This window comes from Ambystoma mexicanum, chromosome 6p (assembly GCF_040938575.1).
Source record: "Ambystoma mexicanum isolate Mex_15411 chromosome 6p, UKY_AmexF1_1, whole genome shotgun sequence".
Classification (NCBI taxonomy): domain Eukaryota; kingdom Metazoa; phylum Chordata; class Amphibia; order Caudata; family Ambystomatidae; genus Ambystoma; species Ambystoma mexicanum.
The window spans coordinates 691363445-691381939 of NC_090935.1; the positions used below are offsets into that span (position 1 = coordinate 691363445).

Sequence of the window (18495 nt, forward strand, 5' to 3'; positions counted from 1 at the left end):
CACCTGGCACTTGTCCTTATGGACCCCCACCTGCACTTATCTGGGTTCTTCACCCCTGGGTTCTGAGCCACTCCAGCCCATTACCAGCACTTCACTTGTGGACCCTCCTTTCCCTGCTCTCTCTGCTCCCTCACCCTATCCACCTGGCCTCCACTGGCACCCTCCCTCCCACAGGCCTTTTGCACCTGCTCATGCACTCCCCCCTTCCCTGCCCTCTGCACTTCCTGTAACTGCACTTGCACAATTTGAATGCCACAAGGCCTAGTATGATCACTTCCCTGTTTGTCCTCCCTGTTTTCCCCTCCCCCAGCCTTGTTGGACCTCAAAACACTTGTGTAGTCATATTTCAATGAACCAATCAAATAAAATACATTAAAAAAAATGGTATTGGAAGTGTTGCAAGTGACAGCCAATTGTGCAGTGCTACATGTGGGTACAAATACAAGGAGGACAGAAGGCCGAATACAAGGACGACAGGTGAACCCAGTTAGGGGAGAGGGAAGAGTGTCTGAATTGTTGGTGAGTGTTCCTTTTCCAGCAGACAGGCCTTGGGTTGGTTGACTTATTTCATAGACAGGGATGGTGAATTGTTGTTTTTGGATGGTTTCCGTTTCAGATAAAATTTGTGATTTTAGAAGTGGTCCAAAAACTCAATAAATATGAGAATTTACAAAAGAGACTTGACCAACGAGAAACGTTTTGGATTGACCAACTAAGTTCTTTGACACCCAAGGGGATAAATGAAGAAATAAACTTCATGTGTTTCTTGTGAACATAAATAGACAATCCTATTCTCACTGATTGTACTAGTAAGAATAGGCATCACAGTTCCACTATTTTTTCGTCTTGTGATACAATTATGACTGTGACCGTGGTCACAATGGACTGCAACCATGGTCACTATGGACTACTATGAATAAGAAAAAAATGTGTAAATAACAATTGATGTGTGTTTACTGGCGGGTGAAATAAGTTCTTGTGAATAATTTCCAATTGTAACCTTTAGATAGGTTTCGGATATTTAGAACTAAATGCCTTGAAATTCATACCTGTGATACTTACCTGTGATACGCCATCTTGGGGCGTTCATCATAAGTTTCCATTTTATTCATACAGAACACCATGTGTTTCCTACCATTATTTTGCCTTTATCAGTTCTGCAATCTAACTTTACCAACAAATTTAATATGTGATTTGAATTTAGGATCAGATTGATGATTGTCACTACTTTGCATTAACATCTTTGTACCTTCTGTTAATTGATTTCCGACTGCGCAATGGACACTAATTAGTAACATCAGCTCCACACCGTACAGCGTTCACATAAGCTGCATATCACTAGATTTTATGCTTTCACTTCTGATCATTACAGATAGAACACCTAATAGTGCCTGAGTACACACTAATATCTCCTTAATGAAATACAACAGAGACACACACCTTTTCCCGCACTCGAACAAAGTTTAATTGTTTAGTTTCACTTTAGACTGCTTATGTTGTTACGTAGCCATGGCGATTATCCCGCCTTCGTGTTCACGCGGAGGTGGGACCCAAGGCGTACGTGCTACGACGCAACGCCTCTGGGTCTCCATGGCAACATTTAAATACGAAGCTGGCATTCGTGCTCACGCTCGTGCGAATGCGTTTGCCATGAACACAGTGTTTACTGCTGAGTAATGGTAAGAATCCATTTAACTATCTATTTATCGTGCGTTTAGTGATTACTGTACATTGATTAGCTTTTCCGTGATGTTGACAGGAGCATTTATTCCGGATGGATGCTTCATACGCCAGTTGAAGAGTTATATGAATTACAAGGTACGATCTATCGCTTTGATGTTTTTTTACACCGCACAGCAGATGTTTGCAAAACTATTGACATTAAGCTTTTTTTTTTTCACCCTCATATCAACATTGTTGGGACACTTTGATGAAACATTGAACTGGTATGTGTTTTTTATGCATGCTAATTCTGAATCACTGTTTGATTATTTGGTTTACTATATGCTGTATAAATTGTTAAACGCAGCAAAATGTTGGGCATATTAGAATTAATACTTCATGTACGGCCCTGATGAAAGTTTTGTCACCGAAATGCATTGGCAATTGTACATGAAATCCTATCCAATATTTTTGCCTGGGCTCATTAAATAGGAAATAAAAATATTTGATAAAGGAAATAACTAAGGGATGTGAATAAACATTTCCTTCAAGAAAATCATAAACATTAGTTGCTGTGATTACTTATCATTTGAATTTTGATGCACGTTCAGATTTAATAGCACTCAAGTGTGCAGCCCTGTTCAGGGCCAACTGAGAGCACCAGTTCTAATCGGGTGGACTCACTCTATTTTGTCTTGCTTCGCTAACACATAAGTAGGCAGTATATTAAAAACAAATGGTGCAAAATACCACTTTGTCACCATTACACATATTCTCATAATGTGGTTAGTTATTTTCTTGAAAGTAGAAAATGCTATTTGGCCACGTCCAACTTAGAGTCGCATGCCAAACGCCTTGTGAGTATGCAAATATCTCAAATGCAATCCTTTGCTCCAGAAAATTGACTTTGACTCATGGGTTAGTGCAATTTTATACATAGCTTTTTCAAACCAAAGAAGAAGGCTCCAAAGGATGTATGCTTATACATGTTACATGGACTGGAGGTGAATGTCTAGTGATGGTTTCTGCTTGGCACTGTTACATGTGTAACTCAGCTGGAATGACTTATTCTATTTTCACATTTCAGCTGAAAGGATTTTCTAAATCATCATAAACCCACCATATCTTTTCTGGTTATTTTTTTGAAGAGCACTGAGATGCTTAAGGCAGGTGGGAGAGCAGCATTCCATGGTTTTGAAAGAGCTTACCATCTTGTGTCACTATTTGGAAAGATGCAATCCAAGAGATCATCTTGTACGAGACACACACATGTAACATTTGATATCATTAACTACTTGGAAGAAGACAATCCCAGAGGTGGTGGAGGCAGGAAATGACTTGCTGTAACGGAATGTGTAATCTTTTTAAGGAGAACATATTACAGTTCTGAACACTCACAAGGCAAGTAGGTTTGTCTCCCCTTCCCTCTAGTCTCAATATTTGTTTGTACTATTAATGCATTTATTTATCCTTGCTGTAATTCATTCTCTGCCTTCCCCTGTCCCCACCGTGTTTTCCCTGTGGGCGCTTTGAAACAGTTTTGCTAATTGTATAAGCACCTAAAAAGTGACCAATAAACATAAAAATGAATACAGTTTTTATGAGCCAATAGATTCAATTCAATGGCTGTAACTCAGTGTGCACCACACTTGCCATCTTTCTGAGACCACTAGGAAGCAATGACTTCAAATTATTAACTTGAATGGCATGTACGTGTGTGATCATTGTTATGAATTACTACTGGAGATGAGAAAATCCCACAGTTGATCGGAGGCAATTGATTGCATTTATTGGTGCTCACCGATAGGGCTATCATTTTGTGCTTGATAGAAAGGAAAAGTGAACATCTTAAGTGCAATATGTTGGAGCAGCATGTGGTAAAAGGGTGTTTTACAACAGCCAAAACAGGTGCAGTGTGAAATAGGGATGACAACATTTAAAGTGTTAAATTTAACATATGAAGCCCATATTCAGCATCTTCTGCTACAAATCACTCGGGTGTGAAAGATCAAGTATTGCATGCTCAGGAATTGCAGCCAGAGGAGAGCCCGTCCCCTGTTTCCCGGGCAGAAGGGAGAAAGAATGCAGATTGCACCTACCAATGAGTTGTGAGAAACAAAACACAGTGTAGAAGAGAATGCTATTGGAAATACCTGGTCACTACCACCACCATAAACTAATATGTCTAGATGAGCATAATAATAACAATGATAACAATGCTCATAATGAACAAGATAATAATTGTGACCCATCAGGGCCCAGTGTTAAAACCACTGACACAAAGGAGGAGTAAGATATGCCACAGAAATTGGAGGGGTAGACATAGTTACACCTCCAGTGATGAACAGTGTTCTTCCAACACAACCTGGTAGATCTAAATGTTCAGCGTTAGGACTCATTGTGAGGAATTGGACCATCCACACGGGGAGAGTGCGCTCACCACAAATTTTTAATTTTTTGATAATAAAAATGAATGATGGGAGATCAACATCCAAGAAATGTGAGAGGCCATTCTGCACATATTGCATCTGCTTCCCAAACCGAAATGCATAGTGTACTCCAGGAAGACACAGCCTACTGGTGCCGTCTTCCCATCATATTCAACTGGAATGGTACATCAAAGCATCTCAAGAAGCCATGGGCAGCCTAATTTAAATTTGAAAGGCTACATGGATCTACTTTCCCTTTGTTTTATCTGGCTGGTGGCAGTGCATACTAATGAGAGATAATTGAGGCAAGCCTTGAAGTGGCTTGGTTGCCAGAACAGACAACAGGAAAAGTGGGGCTAACACCCCTTTGGCATGCAATGTGTCAGCTTGAAGCTATTTCCCACCTCTCTGTATGAAAGGCACTGAATGGCCTGTCTGGGTCCAGCAGTTACCACAGGTGTCGCCGCAGAGCAGACCCTATTCAGAGGGACTAAGGATGTGATTTGGGGGAGACAGGAAGTCTGCTCACATCACAAACGTCAAGAGAGACCTGCACTTTAATCAAGAGTTACAGAGGGCTCAGTTAACCACATAGACACTTTGATCTACAACAGATAGGAAGATGGGTGGGACTTAGATATGTGTTGTCACCCCTTGCCTGTCCTGTTGCAGAGCACTCTGGTCCTGACATCATGCATTACAGATGATTGTTGGTGGGGAGCCAGGATTGGTTCATTAAGGTGGGCTTATCCTGCACCAATCACTGGGGCCCAATTGGCTTTAAGAGAGGGCTGAATCCCTGATTTAGCAGATCATCTGATGACTTTGAAAGGCGTAAGAACAAAGACTCATTTGGACCCAGTCTGAAGGTACAGTCAACCATACATCTTCCGCCAGTGAAGAAAGGCCAACAGTTCCTAGAGGGAAGCAAGATCCCTCCCCTAAAAAGGTTCCTGGGAACCGAGGGAGATAGTGGACTCAGAGGACCCATCCAGCAGCTCCAGTACCGGTAGCCAGCGAGCACACAGCATGCCATGCTAGGTTCTACCAGCAAACTTCATAGGTGTGAAGTGCTGGACAGTCTCTGGACAAAGGACAAGGCTGTTACCTGTACACGCTCTCCTGAAATTCGGGCAGTTCCCCTTAAAAGGATGACACAAGCCCTGCGAAGAAGCTAGAAGGAGTGCCACAAAAGCATCAAACAGTGTCCATTTTTAAGGACATTTTCGAGACAGTGGTGTCCTTGAATCGCATCCGGCTGCACTGCTGACCCTTGTCACGTGGTGTCACCAGAGCCGTCTGACCAGCATTCTCGATCTGCCAACCAACACAGAGGGAACGATTATTGGACCCGAGCTGCCACGCCAGCCAGCGTGCAGATGTCCATCCAGCCTCGTTTGCCGAACTGCCTGCCACCTGATACCGGATAGGACTTAGGTCACCTTATATGTAAGCCACTTCAACATCCTCAATATCAGAAGACCATCACTGCAATACATCTAATATAAGATGATAATAAGTGTATCGCTTTTATATATGTATATTTGAATTAAAAAGTGCCGAGCCTATTTCTGGGGTTGGTGGGACAATGTGATCACTGATCCCCCCATTCGAACACAGTGCCATTCACAGGATGCCTAAAAGGCCACCCTCACCTTTGGGAAGTGTTGCTGCCTTCGAGAAAGACTTGATGGGAAACAGTATCAGGGAATTTAGGGGTACCCTCTCACCACTGAGTCACATCAGTACTTTCCCAGAGCACTTAAACAGACTGCAGAGGAATACACCTTGGAAGCATGAAGCAAATGGGAGAAGAGAAATCTGCCTCTCCTTAAAGAACAGTGTAGAAGAGCAGCCAAATGCCTCTACAGGTAGTCCCACCCCATGCTACCTGTATGCTGGAAAACAGAAGGTGTGACATGCACAACACCAGTGACTGAATTTTTGAGGGGAGTCTTCGAGACAAGATATCCACTAAGGAAACCTTATCTAATGTATCCTCAGAGTAATGACAATCTCCTGGAACATTTCCCCAAAGGAATATGAAAATGAGAAAATAAGAGGCTGGTGACATCACAAGAGATGAAAGTGACACACTGAGAAGAGTGGCTGAAGAAGAGAATGTATAGACCTTATTGAACCTGATGGCGAAGTAAAGAATCGAGAAGACTTTCATATGCCGAATGAAGATCGCACGTGTGAAGAAGCACTGCAGAAAATGCAAGCCATTTTATATCTGTACAGATGCAGCAACGCAAGTACACTAAGTAATCATAAGGCTGGCTATATGTAGTGAATAAACTGCAGCCGGTGCTGCCATTATATAGAATCTGGATATTCGATGTTACAAATTTATTAAGCTCAAATCCACGATGAAAGAAGGATTGATAGCTATGCAAGTGTCGCAGCAAAGAAATAAGCTGAAGCTCGAAGGTGAACCAAGGAAGCATGTTTGCCCTGGTGTCATAGACTGAAGCAGCAAAACTGGTTATCAGTCCTTGAAGAACAGTGAATTTGAGACACAGAAGCATCCCTTGTTAAGTTGCAAAGAGAGAACACCATGAATGCCAAGTTTCTTTCTTCAAAACAATTAAATGCTATAACAATGGCCAATTCACAATCTCCTGTCACGTGAGTCAAGGATGAAAATAGAAGTGGGCATGTAGATCAGAACTTTTATAAGCATATGTTCACACTCCCTTGTATTCCCAGAGAAGAAAAGCTACTACAGGGTTGAGTTCAAAGGCAAATTGCATGGCAGAAGGCACAAGTGTTGAAAGATATGGGGCTAATAGAGTGGGGAGACACTGTCAAGTCCACCCACTGACACCTGGGGTACCAGCTTACGCGCTGCTAGTGAATCAAATAGTCCAGAGGGGTACAAGCGTGCCAAACAATTATAGAGGGCCATATTACAAAGGGCCTTATATTTTGAGAGCCAATGATGTGTTCTGTACTTAATAACTGTTGAAGATGACTTGCATTAGGGGTGGGCATAAGCTCTCCACCTAACTTTGGAGACCCAATCACAACCTGTCCCTATAGAGAAAGTATACTTAAACCTTTCCCTTAAACCAACCACAATCCCTCATAGGATTTCTTAGTTTGCCACGTAGTATCTCATCAGATGTGAGGAGTTTTTGTTATAAAAGAGTATTTTAGGATATTCTTTGAGACCATGCTGTACGACGTCCGTTGTAACTCCCTGTTTAAGACAATTGAAAATAAAACAGTTGAGAGAGCCATTTTGACAACTTCCTGAGTCAGTCTTATTATTTGGCGTAAGAGTTAATCTGCATCCCCTCCATCGTACGATGTGTTACCTCAATTAAATGGCCCATAAGGGTTCACTTGGTAGCATGTCGGATGGTTGGAAATAAGACCCATTGAGCTTTAGACTCCAGAGTTTCGGACAATCGGGCATCCTCCGCCATCTAGCCGGAAGATCACGGGTGACCTGTGGAGAACAGCCTAATAGAAACTTGCAAGTAAATCGAGACAGAGGGCAGGGTCCCTCCTTGACGAAATCCCTACCTGGTTTCCACAGGTTCTTTGCGGACGGAAGGTGAAAGTGGTCGATTGGAGGAAGGTGCCGATACCAAAGGCCTCAAGCTAAATAATCAAATGGTGAGTAGACTAAGGGGAATGGCAAACTGAGGGGATTGGATTGTGGTACTTTAGAAAGTAATGGGAACGTAATTAAAGTAATGAGAAGTGATGGTAGATAGTTTTTGTGTAACAAGAGAGAGAGATAGTGTCTGTGATTCCTAACCCAAGGGGTTTTAGAAGAGGTTGTTTTACACCCCAATAAAGATTGCCAAAGCGCATAGCGCAGGAAGTCTTGATTCTATTAAAGACACGGAGGTGATCATTATGCGTATACTTCTTTAATACTGCTTCAACACAGCTCTTCAAATCATGTTCATTATTTTTTTTATTAATAAATGTAAGAAAACAAAACTTGAACTTTATCCAACATGGATCTTTCAAACCAGACAAAACCATGTCTCTACTACATTTCCCATGAGGCTCCCTGTAACTTGTAGTCCCAGCCTCCATGTGAACTACAAGGACTCCCTCTCTTAGTATAAGTCCTCCTCTGGCTAGGTCCTTTCCTCTTCTTTTCTGTTGCTCTGCTTGTATGCACGTGAAAGTCTCTCTCTGAACCACTGATATTCTCCTTCCTGCTCAATAGTATCAAGGACTGCCTCTCTCGGATAAAACATTGCATTACTCTCTTGAGTTTCTCTGATCTTCCCCTTGAAAGAAAACCAAAATCGATATGTTAGGGAGGGGAATTCGCTGCCTATTCTTCAAGGAAAAAACATCATATTAATATTAAAGCTGTGAAGCGCTTACATATATTGCGACATTCCCTCAGGGAGGGATAATGAACGCCTTCGTGTCTATAATAGAATCAAGACTTCCTGCGCTATGCGCTTTGGCAATCTTTATTCTATGACAAGACCGGAGGCGATCATTATGCTTGTTCAAAGCTTTCAATTACTGCAGATGCAATGTTTGCTAGAAGTTTAAAATAGAAGGTCCTGAACACTGAATCGCTAGACCAATCTGCTGCTTTCAAGATCTCTTGCAGAGGAACCCCAGCTGCGAAAGCTCCCGAAGCCATGGATCCCCTGGTTGAATGAGCCCCAAAAACGGAGGTGTCTATGCCTGCTAGCTCCATAATCTCTTTTACCCATCTAGCAATGGTAGCCGGGGCTACTGCTCTATACGGCTTTCTTCGCGCAATAAGAAGCTGAGTGACATCCTGGGGCCTAATGGCTGCTGTTGCTGCCTCATAACATTTAACGCATCGCGCTACACAGAGTTTACTGTTATCTGGGAAATAGGGGTAATTAATCACTTTAGAATTGGTCTTAGTGTGCTGCGCCAGGTTAAACGCTATGCCCTCTGGTTAAAAGATCTTCCTGTCAATCTCTAATGCTTTAACATCTGATACTCTCCTACAGGAGACCAAACAGAGCAAAGTGGCTAATTTTCCAGATAGTTGCCTGCTATATAAAAGGTCATTCCTAGGCCACTGTTCGAACAATTGTAAAACTTTGTTAACATCCCAAAGAGATGAATATTTAGGCAAAGGAGGTTTAGTAAACTTTACTCCTTTAGGAGTCTAGTCACTGCTGGATGTTCTCTTATAGGCTTTCCATGTATGTGTTTGTGACCTGCTGAAATGGCTGACCTATAGACTCCTATTGTCCTAAAGGCTTTTCCACTAGCTGTCAAAGCTGCTAGGAAATTTAGTATATATTCTATAGGAGCTGAAATGGGAGAAACACTCCTCCCCCTGCACCATCCGACCCAGGCTTGCCAAAGGAATCATAGCTCCGGATTGTGGATGGAGCCTTTGATACTTTGATAAGTTCTGTAGCTTGCTCTGAAAGCCCTGGCAGGCACCATTTGCACCTGAAAATGTGCACGCTATGAGGTGCAGCGTCTTGTTCTGAATCAGCGGATGTGGATCGCCCCTCGGATTGAATAGGAGATCTGACCTGTGGGGAATCCTCTGTGGGAAATCCGTAGAAAGTTCCATCAGAACTGGAAACCATGCTTGCGACTTCCATTCTGGTGTCACTATCACTATTTCTGCTCCTTCTCTGCGTGTCTTTGCTAGTGTCCTCGCCAGCATCACAAAGGGGGGAAAGGCATAGTGAATGGGTCCCTTCCAGTTGTGCATGAACGCATCCATCCCGGTCGCTTCCGGGTCCAACGTCCAGCTGTAATATTTCGGCAGTTGGGAATTCAGTCTCGATGCAAACAGATCTATACTGAAAGGACCCCATATGTTTTGCAATCTCTCGAAGACTGATTCGTGCAGCCTCCAGTCACGGGAGTCTGTTAGATATCGGGAGTTCCAGTCTGCTACTGTGTTCTTTGCTCCTGGAAGATACTCCGCATTCATTGCAATCTCTTTTTCTAAACAAGCATGCCAAAAATCCTTTGTTAATTCTGCTAGCATCTTGGATTTCGTGCCTCCCAGCTTGTTAATGTATCTCACTGCCGAGATATTGTCCATACATAGCAGGATGCAGGATTTCGCTTGATCCTTTGTAAATGCCTTGACTGCGAACAATCCTGCCAGCAGCTCTAGGCAATTTATGTGCATTTCTAATTCCTCTCTTGACCATTTTCTGCCGGTCTCTACAAGACCGCATCTCGCACCCCAGCCTGACCTGCTGGCGTCTGATTCTATAATTATCTCTGGAATGTCTCCGAAAATGGCTCTGCCATTCCAGGCCTCCATGTTGCTGAGCCACCAATGAATTTCTGACTTGCTGTCTTCGTCTAAAGGAACTTGATGATGATACCACCATCCTTTCTGCAGGAATCTTATTTTGAGCCTCTGAGGGCTCGATAGTGTAGAGGCCCCGAGAATATCGCTTGAATTGAGGCTGCAAGGAGACCCACTATTCTGGCTGGATTGCGAAGCGATATAACCGGCTTCTTCGACGCTGTCCTTAAGTCTTTCTTTATCGCTTTGATTTTGGCGCCGAGAAGTTCCAGGGAGGCTTTCCTCGTATCTATTACGAAACCTAGAAACTCTATCCTTTTGCACGGCACTAAGTCTGATTTTTCTGTATTGATGAGAAACCCCAGTTCTGCAATTAGCTTGCTGGCCCATTGGATTTGACTTACTAGTCTCTCCCTGTCTTCGGACATGAAAAGAATGTGTTCTAAATAGATGATCATCCGTATGCCCTTGTCTCTGAGAGCAGCTGCTAGAGGCCTCATCAGTTTCGTAAATGCCCACAGAGCTGATGCTAGACCAAAAGGTAGGGTCCTGAATTGCCACCATGGAACAGTTAAATAAGCGTCCTTCAGATCTAACCGAGCTAACCAGTCTCCTTTTCTGAGGAGGTCTGCCAGCAGATGGACTCCTTCCATCTTGAAATGCCTGTAGACTAGCCAGCTGTTGAGCTCCTTCAGATTTATAACAGGCCGCACCTTGCCCTTACTGTGGACTAAAAACATGTCGCTCAAGAAACCTGTGGAATGAGACTGCGCTCTTTCTATGGCTAACTCTTGCAACTCCTTGTCTAGTAAGGCCGCTTCTGAGCAGTGTAAGAGCGGTGGGGGTTGTCTATGCCTGGGGAATCTCACAAAATCTAACTTGTAGCCCTGAACGGTTTGCAATACCCAGGCGTCCGTGGAAAGCTTTCGCCAGTTGTGAAAGAAAAGCGCGGTTCTCCCTCCCACTGGTGGATACATCGCTTTGCGGCCTCTCACCTGCGTTGTTAGACTGGTGCCTGAAGTAACCTCTTCCTCTTCTTCCTCTGAAGCTTCTGCCTCTATTCGGGAAGAAAGCATCCTGCTGCCGTGATTCCCAGTATTGGGCTATTGGTCCCTGTGGCCTTCGATTGGAATTAAACAGGCCGGTCGACCGGCCCTGGTAAAAACCCATCCGGGGAAAACCTTCTTGATGGACGCCTGTGCTTTTTTGAGGGCCGTATAGGTTCCTACGAACCTGCTCATTTCTTTCACAAAGGTGTCCCCAAAGAGCAGACCTTGAGCGCCCTCTCCTGCTTCAGATGAGGCTAAATCACTTAGCTTGTTATCAATTTTGAGTAACGTTGATCATCTCCTTTCTGCTGAAATTGCTGAGTTTGCATTCCCTAAGAGACATACGGCTCGTTGTGCCCAGTTAGCTAGAACGTAAGGGTCTACTGGTTCCCCAGTGTCCTTGGCCCTCTCTGCGAGGTCCATAATCTTGGCAATGGGCCCTGTCAGGTCTAATACTTTATCTTGGCACGATCGCCAGGCATGTTCCATGCCCTTCCTCACATCTTTATTAGCCTTATTAACGAATGTTATCATTTTCGGGTCTAACTCCGGAGTATCAGCAACTTTTCCGTTCAGCTCCGGTCTGGGACATTCCGATCTGAGTCGGAACTTCTTAAGAGGTTTCCTTAATTTCTGGGCCATATAAATAGCCACTCTAGGAGAGGGGGTCCATTCTGTGGACCGCGGATGCCTGATCGAATCCGGCTCGTACATATCCGATATGTCCTCGAGAGGGGTAGCCTCCACTGCGCTGGCTTTACTCAGTTCAGTTTTGTGTTGCTTCAGAGGTTTCTCTCTGTCTAAAAAGCTCTCGTCATCCTCTACTTCTTCTCCGTACTCTTCAGACGATGAGCTTTCATTCCCCACATTATCTGCCCCTGGGGATGGGGGTACGAGGCAGGGCACAGCTGATTTTGCTAAAAAGGCTTCTTTACGCCTATGAAAAGCATCAGCTGCCTCTTGGGGCTGTTCATCTAGTCCCCTGATCGGGCCCAGGGGGTAGAAGAGTGTTTCCTCTTCCAGGCTACTTTACTCCCCCTATTAATGTTCTCCAGCGGTCTTGTGGAGGTCCCCTCCTGGATCTTCATGACTGCCAGCTTTGGTGCCCAGTAACCCCTCCAGAATCTGGAGTCTTTCTTGTAGTGGTTGTACACCTGGAGCTACTGCTCTGACCAGTGAGTCGCCCAACACTCTCCTCCTGCATTTCCTTCTCCTGCTCCCCAAATTCCTCCCAATATTCTTTTCCTTTGTCACTTGACATAATCCTGTGCAAAGCTGAACACTTCCTGTGGTTAAGAAGCGATAGGGAGTTATGGAGTCTCTGGTAATTCTATGGGAGCCTCTGCTGAAGCGTCCTCTTGCAGCAGAGAAAAATATATAGCCACTGAAAGAAAGGGTTCTCTCTTTTTTTATTTTCTTTTTTATGGTTGCCTCTGGATGTGGTTGTTGGATGTAGTGGTGCGGGGCTCGCACGAACTCCGGGACTCCAGAGCGGAGGGAAAGCTTCTGTTGCTGCTGACTAGACTCGACCGTTACACCGATCGAAATTCCTTCGAGCGCACGCGCAATGGGAAGCGCTTGACAGATTACGGTGCCACTGCCGTGTTCAGGGGCCGGGCTCCCGGAGCCTGAGGAGGTTCGTAATACTTCACATTCAAGGCGGGCTGGCCCCTAGTGCGAGCGATAACGCTTGCGGGCCTCCACTTTCCTTAAAACACTCCCGAGTGAAGCGCGGTCGAAGAAATACACCTATGTGCCTTATGTTGAACAAATGATATTTCACGAGTGAAAATATGAGTGCTTTAAGCGCTTGGCTATTATCAAGACATTAAACAGACGCGCGTAGCTTTGTAAGACTGCAATATACATAAATGAACCGTTACATGACCACAAAGTTATACTATGTAAATTAAAGGCTCTGAGAGCCGAATAATGTACTTAGCTGTGCGAGCAGCAAAAAGAAGAGGAAAGGACCTAGCCAGAGGAGGACTTATACTAAGAGAGGGAGTCCTATTGGTAGTTCACATGGAGGCTGCGACTATGAGTTACAGGGAGCCTCATGGGAAATGTAGTACAGATATGGTTTTGTCTGGTTTGAAAGATCCATGTTGGATAAAGTTCGAGTTTTGTTTTCTTACATTTATTGTTAAAAAAATAAAATAATTTAATTTAATGAACATGATTTGAAGAGCTGTGTTGAAGCAGTATTAAAGAAGTATAAGCATAATGATCGCCTCCGGTCTTGTCATAGAATCAGGGTCAATAGGCTATGTATGGACAGGTCCATATAGGAAGACAATCTAAACTCTGTAATCAGGGTATTAATTAGGGACAAGATAATAAGGGTGATCACCATGATTTAATGTGAAGAGTCGACTAGTCTGTCTGTTGTGTAATTTTTGTCAAACAAATGTATCGAAGAGTGGCATATGTGTAAGGAAACTGAGGGAAAGTCAAGGAGTCCTATTGTCTATCTAGGGAAACAGTCTGTACTGACCTAGAGGTAGATTGGGATCATTGGAGAAATACAGGTTTTGAGCAGGGATTGTTGGAGTGCACTCATATTTGTTATTTTCAATAAAGGTATTTTGTAAACGCTGGTAAGTATTGACAGTTAATTGAGACGCGTCACAATGGAAAACATTACTCCTCTGATGCTTTTATGTAAGACATTGCCAAAGCACATGCCCAAGCCCAAACAGTATAGTGCGGAAGGGGTGAAAGGCACGGCAGATAACATGTTCATGCCTTGGCCACAAGGGGGATCATTGTCAGAAGCAGTTTTGCAACATATGACCACATACTTGCACGCTAGGTAAACGGGGAAGAAATAAGAGAAAAGGTTAGCAATTTTAGAGCTTTGGAAAATGTACCAAGAAGAGAGAGAGAGGATCCGCCACCTGAGGAGTGGATGCTTAATCAGTGTAAGGAGGAAGGTGTCGAGACTTCTGCTCCCCTTGCTTCACCTGAAGTGAACGGCACTAGTACAGAAGATGAAAGGTTGTATCCCTTAAGGCAGCAGTATTCAAACTGTGGAGCGTGCCCCGCAGGGGTCCGCAGCCACATCTCTGGGGGGCTGTGAGAGCCCAGCATGAAATGTAAAAAAAAAAATATGAGCAATCCTACCTCAAATTTAGATCCAGTTAAATCAATTTGCTGAAGTCTGCTTACCACCAACTGGTCACCAGCCCACACCAGCTCCTCATCCTACCTTGTCTGTACCTACCCCCCCCCGCACACGGCCCTTCCTGCTCACTTATGCAACTGTTTGTATATATTTAACTGCCATGTAATTTCTATGTAACTGCCTGTATATTTTCATTCTGTAAATATGTTTATGATAAGTGTGATCAACTGTATATTAATATTCGTAACCACGTAAGCTTCACATTTTATATACGGCTGTGCCCGGCTACCTTCGGATTTGGTGCGCATTACAAATGAATAAAACATACAAACAAAACAAACACACTTTACATGGCCACGGTAGTGGCCATGTAGTTATGGTTAAGTTGCTGTTTCCATAGGAAGAGCACCTTTTGGGCGGCTTATAACTTCACTCTCCCTGGACGGATCCTCACCAAGCTTTGCAAAAAAAGTATTTGGGTCACTCTGAATTTTTTTGCAAAGTTTGGTGAGGATTCGTCCAGGGGGGGCAAAGTTATAGGGGGTGTCCCAAAACTTTTTTTTTCCCATAGACTGAATCGGAAAAAATGTTTGCTCGCGTCTACAGCCCAAACCGCTGGACGGATTTTCATCAAATTTGGACCAGGAGCAGCAGCTTGGTCCCGAAAGCGTGCTTTTGCTAATTTGGTGAAAATCCGTTCAGTAGTTTTTTTTTTAAATGACCAAAAAGTAGGTAAAAAAAAATTAGTGATATCTGTGTTCGGTCCGCAGACACACTTCCCTGTTCGCTCCGCGGACAGTGTCCTGATTGGCCAATCGGCTTGCGTGATGTTTGCGGACATGCAACGTGTTCGCTGATTGGACGGCATGGAGCGTGAAGCGCGTCAGATTTTCGGTAGCGCCCGCCATCTTGGATTCGAGGTCGTCCACAGACAGCGCGGTGAAACTTTGTTCAAAATTTGTATTTAGTAGAGTGTGTTGGTGTGTAGGAGTGTTTGGGGAGGGTGGGAGTGTATGAGATCGGATGAAAGTTGTGTTTTTTATGTGTTAGACATTTCTTTTGTGTTCGATTTGTCTGCGGACATCACAGGTGTTCTGAAATGTTCTAAATAAACTGAATGGGGGGTGTTCTGAGGACTCAAAATGTGTCCGTTTTGTTCGCAAGCAAACTGAAACTGTTCTAAGAACACTCGCAGTGTCCTGAAATGTTCGCAAATAAACAAAATAGGGGTGTCCTGAGGACACTGTCCGTATTGTTCGTTGTCAAGTTGAATATGTTCTAAGAACACTCCCGGTGTCCTGGAATGTTCGTAGGGGTTGTCCTGAAGGCGTAGTCCGTATTTTTCGCTGGCAAGTTGAATGTGTTCTAAGAACACTTGCAGTGTCATGAAATGTTCGCAAATAAACAAAATGGGGGTGTCCTGAGGACGCTGTCCGTATTGTTCTCTGTCAAGTTAAATGTGTTCTTAGAACACTCGCAGTGTCCTGAAATGTTCGCAAATAAACAATATAGGGGTGTCCTGAGGACACTGTCCGTATTGTTAGTTGTCAAGTTGAAAGTGTTCTAAGAACTATCGCTTGTTCTGAAATGTTCGTAGGGGGTGTCCTGAAAACGCTGTCCGTATTGTTCGCTGGCAAGTTGAAAGTATTCTAAGAACACTCATAATGTCCGCGGACATTAAAAGTTTCCATAGACCATGGTTGAAATGTTTGACTCTATGGATGTGATATGCTGCGGTGGTTGTTGCCAGGGCATAGAGTCTTGGGTGCATGGCCATTTGGCCATGCACCCAAGACTCTATGCCCTGGCAACAACCACCACAGCATATCACATTCATATTTGTTTATAACTTTGGGTGAAAAACAAATGTATAAGGAACAAAGATATTAGATACTATGGATGTGATATGCTGCTATGGTTCTCCTTATTATTGTATACTTACTGTTTGGTCTAGTAACGGGAGTCCACGGGAGTTTTTCTTGTTCATTTCTGTGATAAAAGAAAATATCATGTTAGTATTAGTATTTTGTAATGACTTATTACATTGTATAATCAATATACTTTTTTTTTTTGGACTCTCATATTTAGTAGATTACAAATCAGAGTACTGTGCAATTTGCTCAGTTTCTGTATTTGTTGCTAAAATCATTGGGTCTGTGGGATAAAAAAAAAATCCATGTTGGATTAAAAAACATTTTCTGTTATGCTACAGTTTGTTTGTTTGTTTTCAGTGTTCACTTGTTGTTTCTGGATAATGCTTTATACTTTGGCTTGTTGTATTTTTTTGGAGCAGTAACATTATTTATTTTTTTGTTTTGATATTATAAAATTTTGGAGCAGTTAGATACCAGTTTGCGTATTCTAACTGTCTATTTTTTTTATATATTTTAGTGGTATTGATTTATCTATTTGGATATTGTTAAATTTTGGGACAGTTAGATAACAATTGGCGTATTCTAACTGTGTATTTTTTGGTCTAATTTAGTGGTATTCATTTATCTGATTAGTTGTTGTAGAATCTTTGAGCAGTTAGATAGCTATTGGAGTATTCTAACAGTTTATATTTTTTAACACAAGTTTACTTGGGGTTTAAATACAGTTTATTTATCAAATTTTGGTTTTATGAACATCAAATAAGCATTTGTAAGATATCCTGGTAATCTCTGCTTTAGAGTAATGGTACTATCATTACATTCAAGCCATCCACATTTCTTTTTTATATATGCAGTGTAGTGCCCTGAATTGGTTGTGGCTCCTGTGTGGTAGATTATACCTATTGTTGTGAAGGTTTTCTCACCAAGTGATATTTGACCATGTGTGAATCCAGTCAGCTTGCAGTTGTTTTTGGTACCATCTGCATTGTAACGTAGAAGCATTAGTATTATGTATTTACTATGTGTTTGTATTACTAACGTGGAGCGATTATCTGAATTGCAGGTAGAGCATAATCTACCATGGTTTGCATTTTGTACAAGTCGCTGAAATGGAATGGATTCACAATTTGGTATTGACATATATTTGAAGCGTTCATTGGGGATTTCTTCTTGTGTAACATTGTTGCAGAGAGTGCATGTATGTTTCCACATGTATGAAATCTGAAAAATATCATTTATAGGTATGTTTTTGTTTTCCAGTACTTGTAGTAAGTACATTAGAAATTCTTGTGGATCTTCCTGTGAGTTTATAGTGAATTTCACCATTCCAGCACAGTAGTCCAATTGTCGTCTTATTCCAAAAACACTATATGTGTTGTCAGGATTGTTTGCTGCATTTCTGTGAAGTACTAACATTTGCAAACACAATGGGTCTGTACTGTGTAAGTAAATGTTGTCAACAATTGGTGGTAATTGAAATAGAATATTCATTGCTACATTTGCGTAGCAACTTACACCAACTACATTTGAGAATTTAAATGGTCCAGGTAGTTCTGTATCTAACTGATTTTTTTGGAGTTTGTCTTCCTTCTTTAAAGAAGTACTTTGTTTACTTTCCCTAATTGATTCTTTTTTGCTTGTGGTATTTGATGAAGTATTAGATTCTTTTACTCTCTTTGGAGGATTTGCAGTGACATCCTGTTGCATTTCTGTTTGATTTAGTTTTCTTTTACAACGTTTTACTTTTTGTGGAACAGAATATGTGTTTAGGTGGGGGGTGTATAGTGAGCGAATTCTATTGTATTCTAAAATGCAAGGAATAGCAGCGTTTATTTTACTTGCATCAAAGTTGATTAGAAATAGACCGTCAAGTGTACGTAAGCGTGATAGTGCTACATAGCTCATGCCTTCTTTAAAGACTGTGTTACCAATATCTATCATTGCTTTGTCTAGGGTAAGACCTTGTGATTTATGAATCGTGACTGCGTATGCAAGAGATAGAGAAAATTGTTCTCTGCGTACATACGTATCTTTGAAGAGATGGAATCTAGCTGTTGAGCGTCCTATCCTTTTTACTTCTGAAAGTTTGTCAAAGAGTATA

General features: G+C 42.6%; 1 long non-coding RNA gene across 1 annotated transcript; it reads left to right on the forward strand.

Annotated features, from left to right (window-relative positions):
* Positions 1 to 1593: 1593 nt before the first annotated feature.
* On the forward strand, positions 1594 to 3194 carry LOC138510965 (uncharacterized). The gene is made up of 3 exons (XR_011280500.1): positions 1594 to 1679; positions 1760 to 1818; positions 2030 to 3194. It is a non-coding gene; the product is annotated as an uncharacterized lncRNA (long non-coding RNA).
* Positions 3195 to 18495: the final 15301 nt, after the last annotated feature.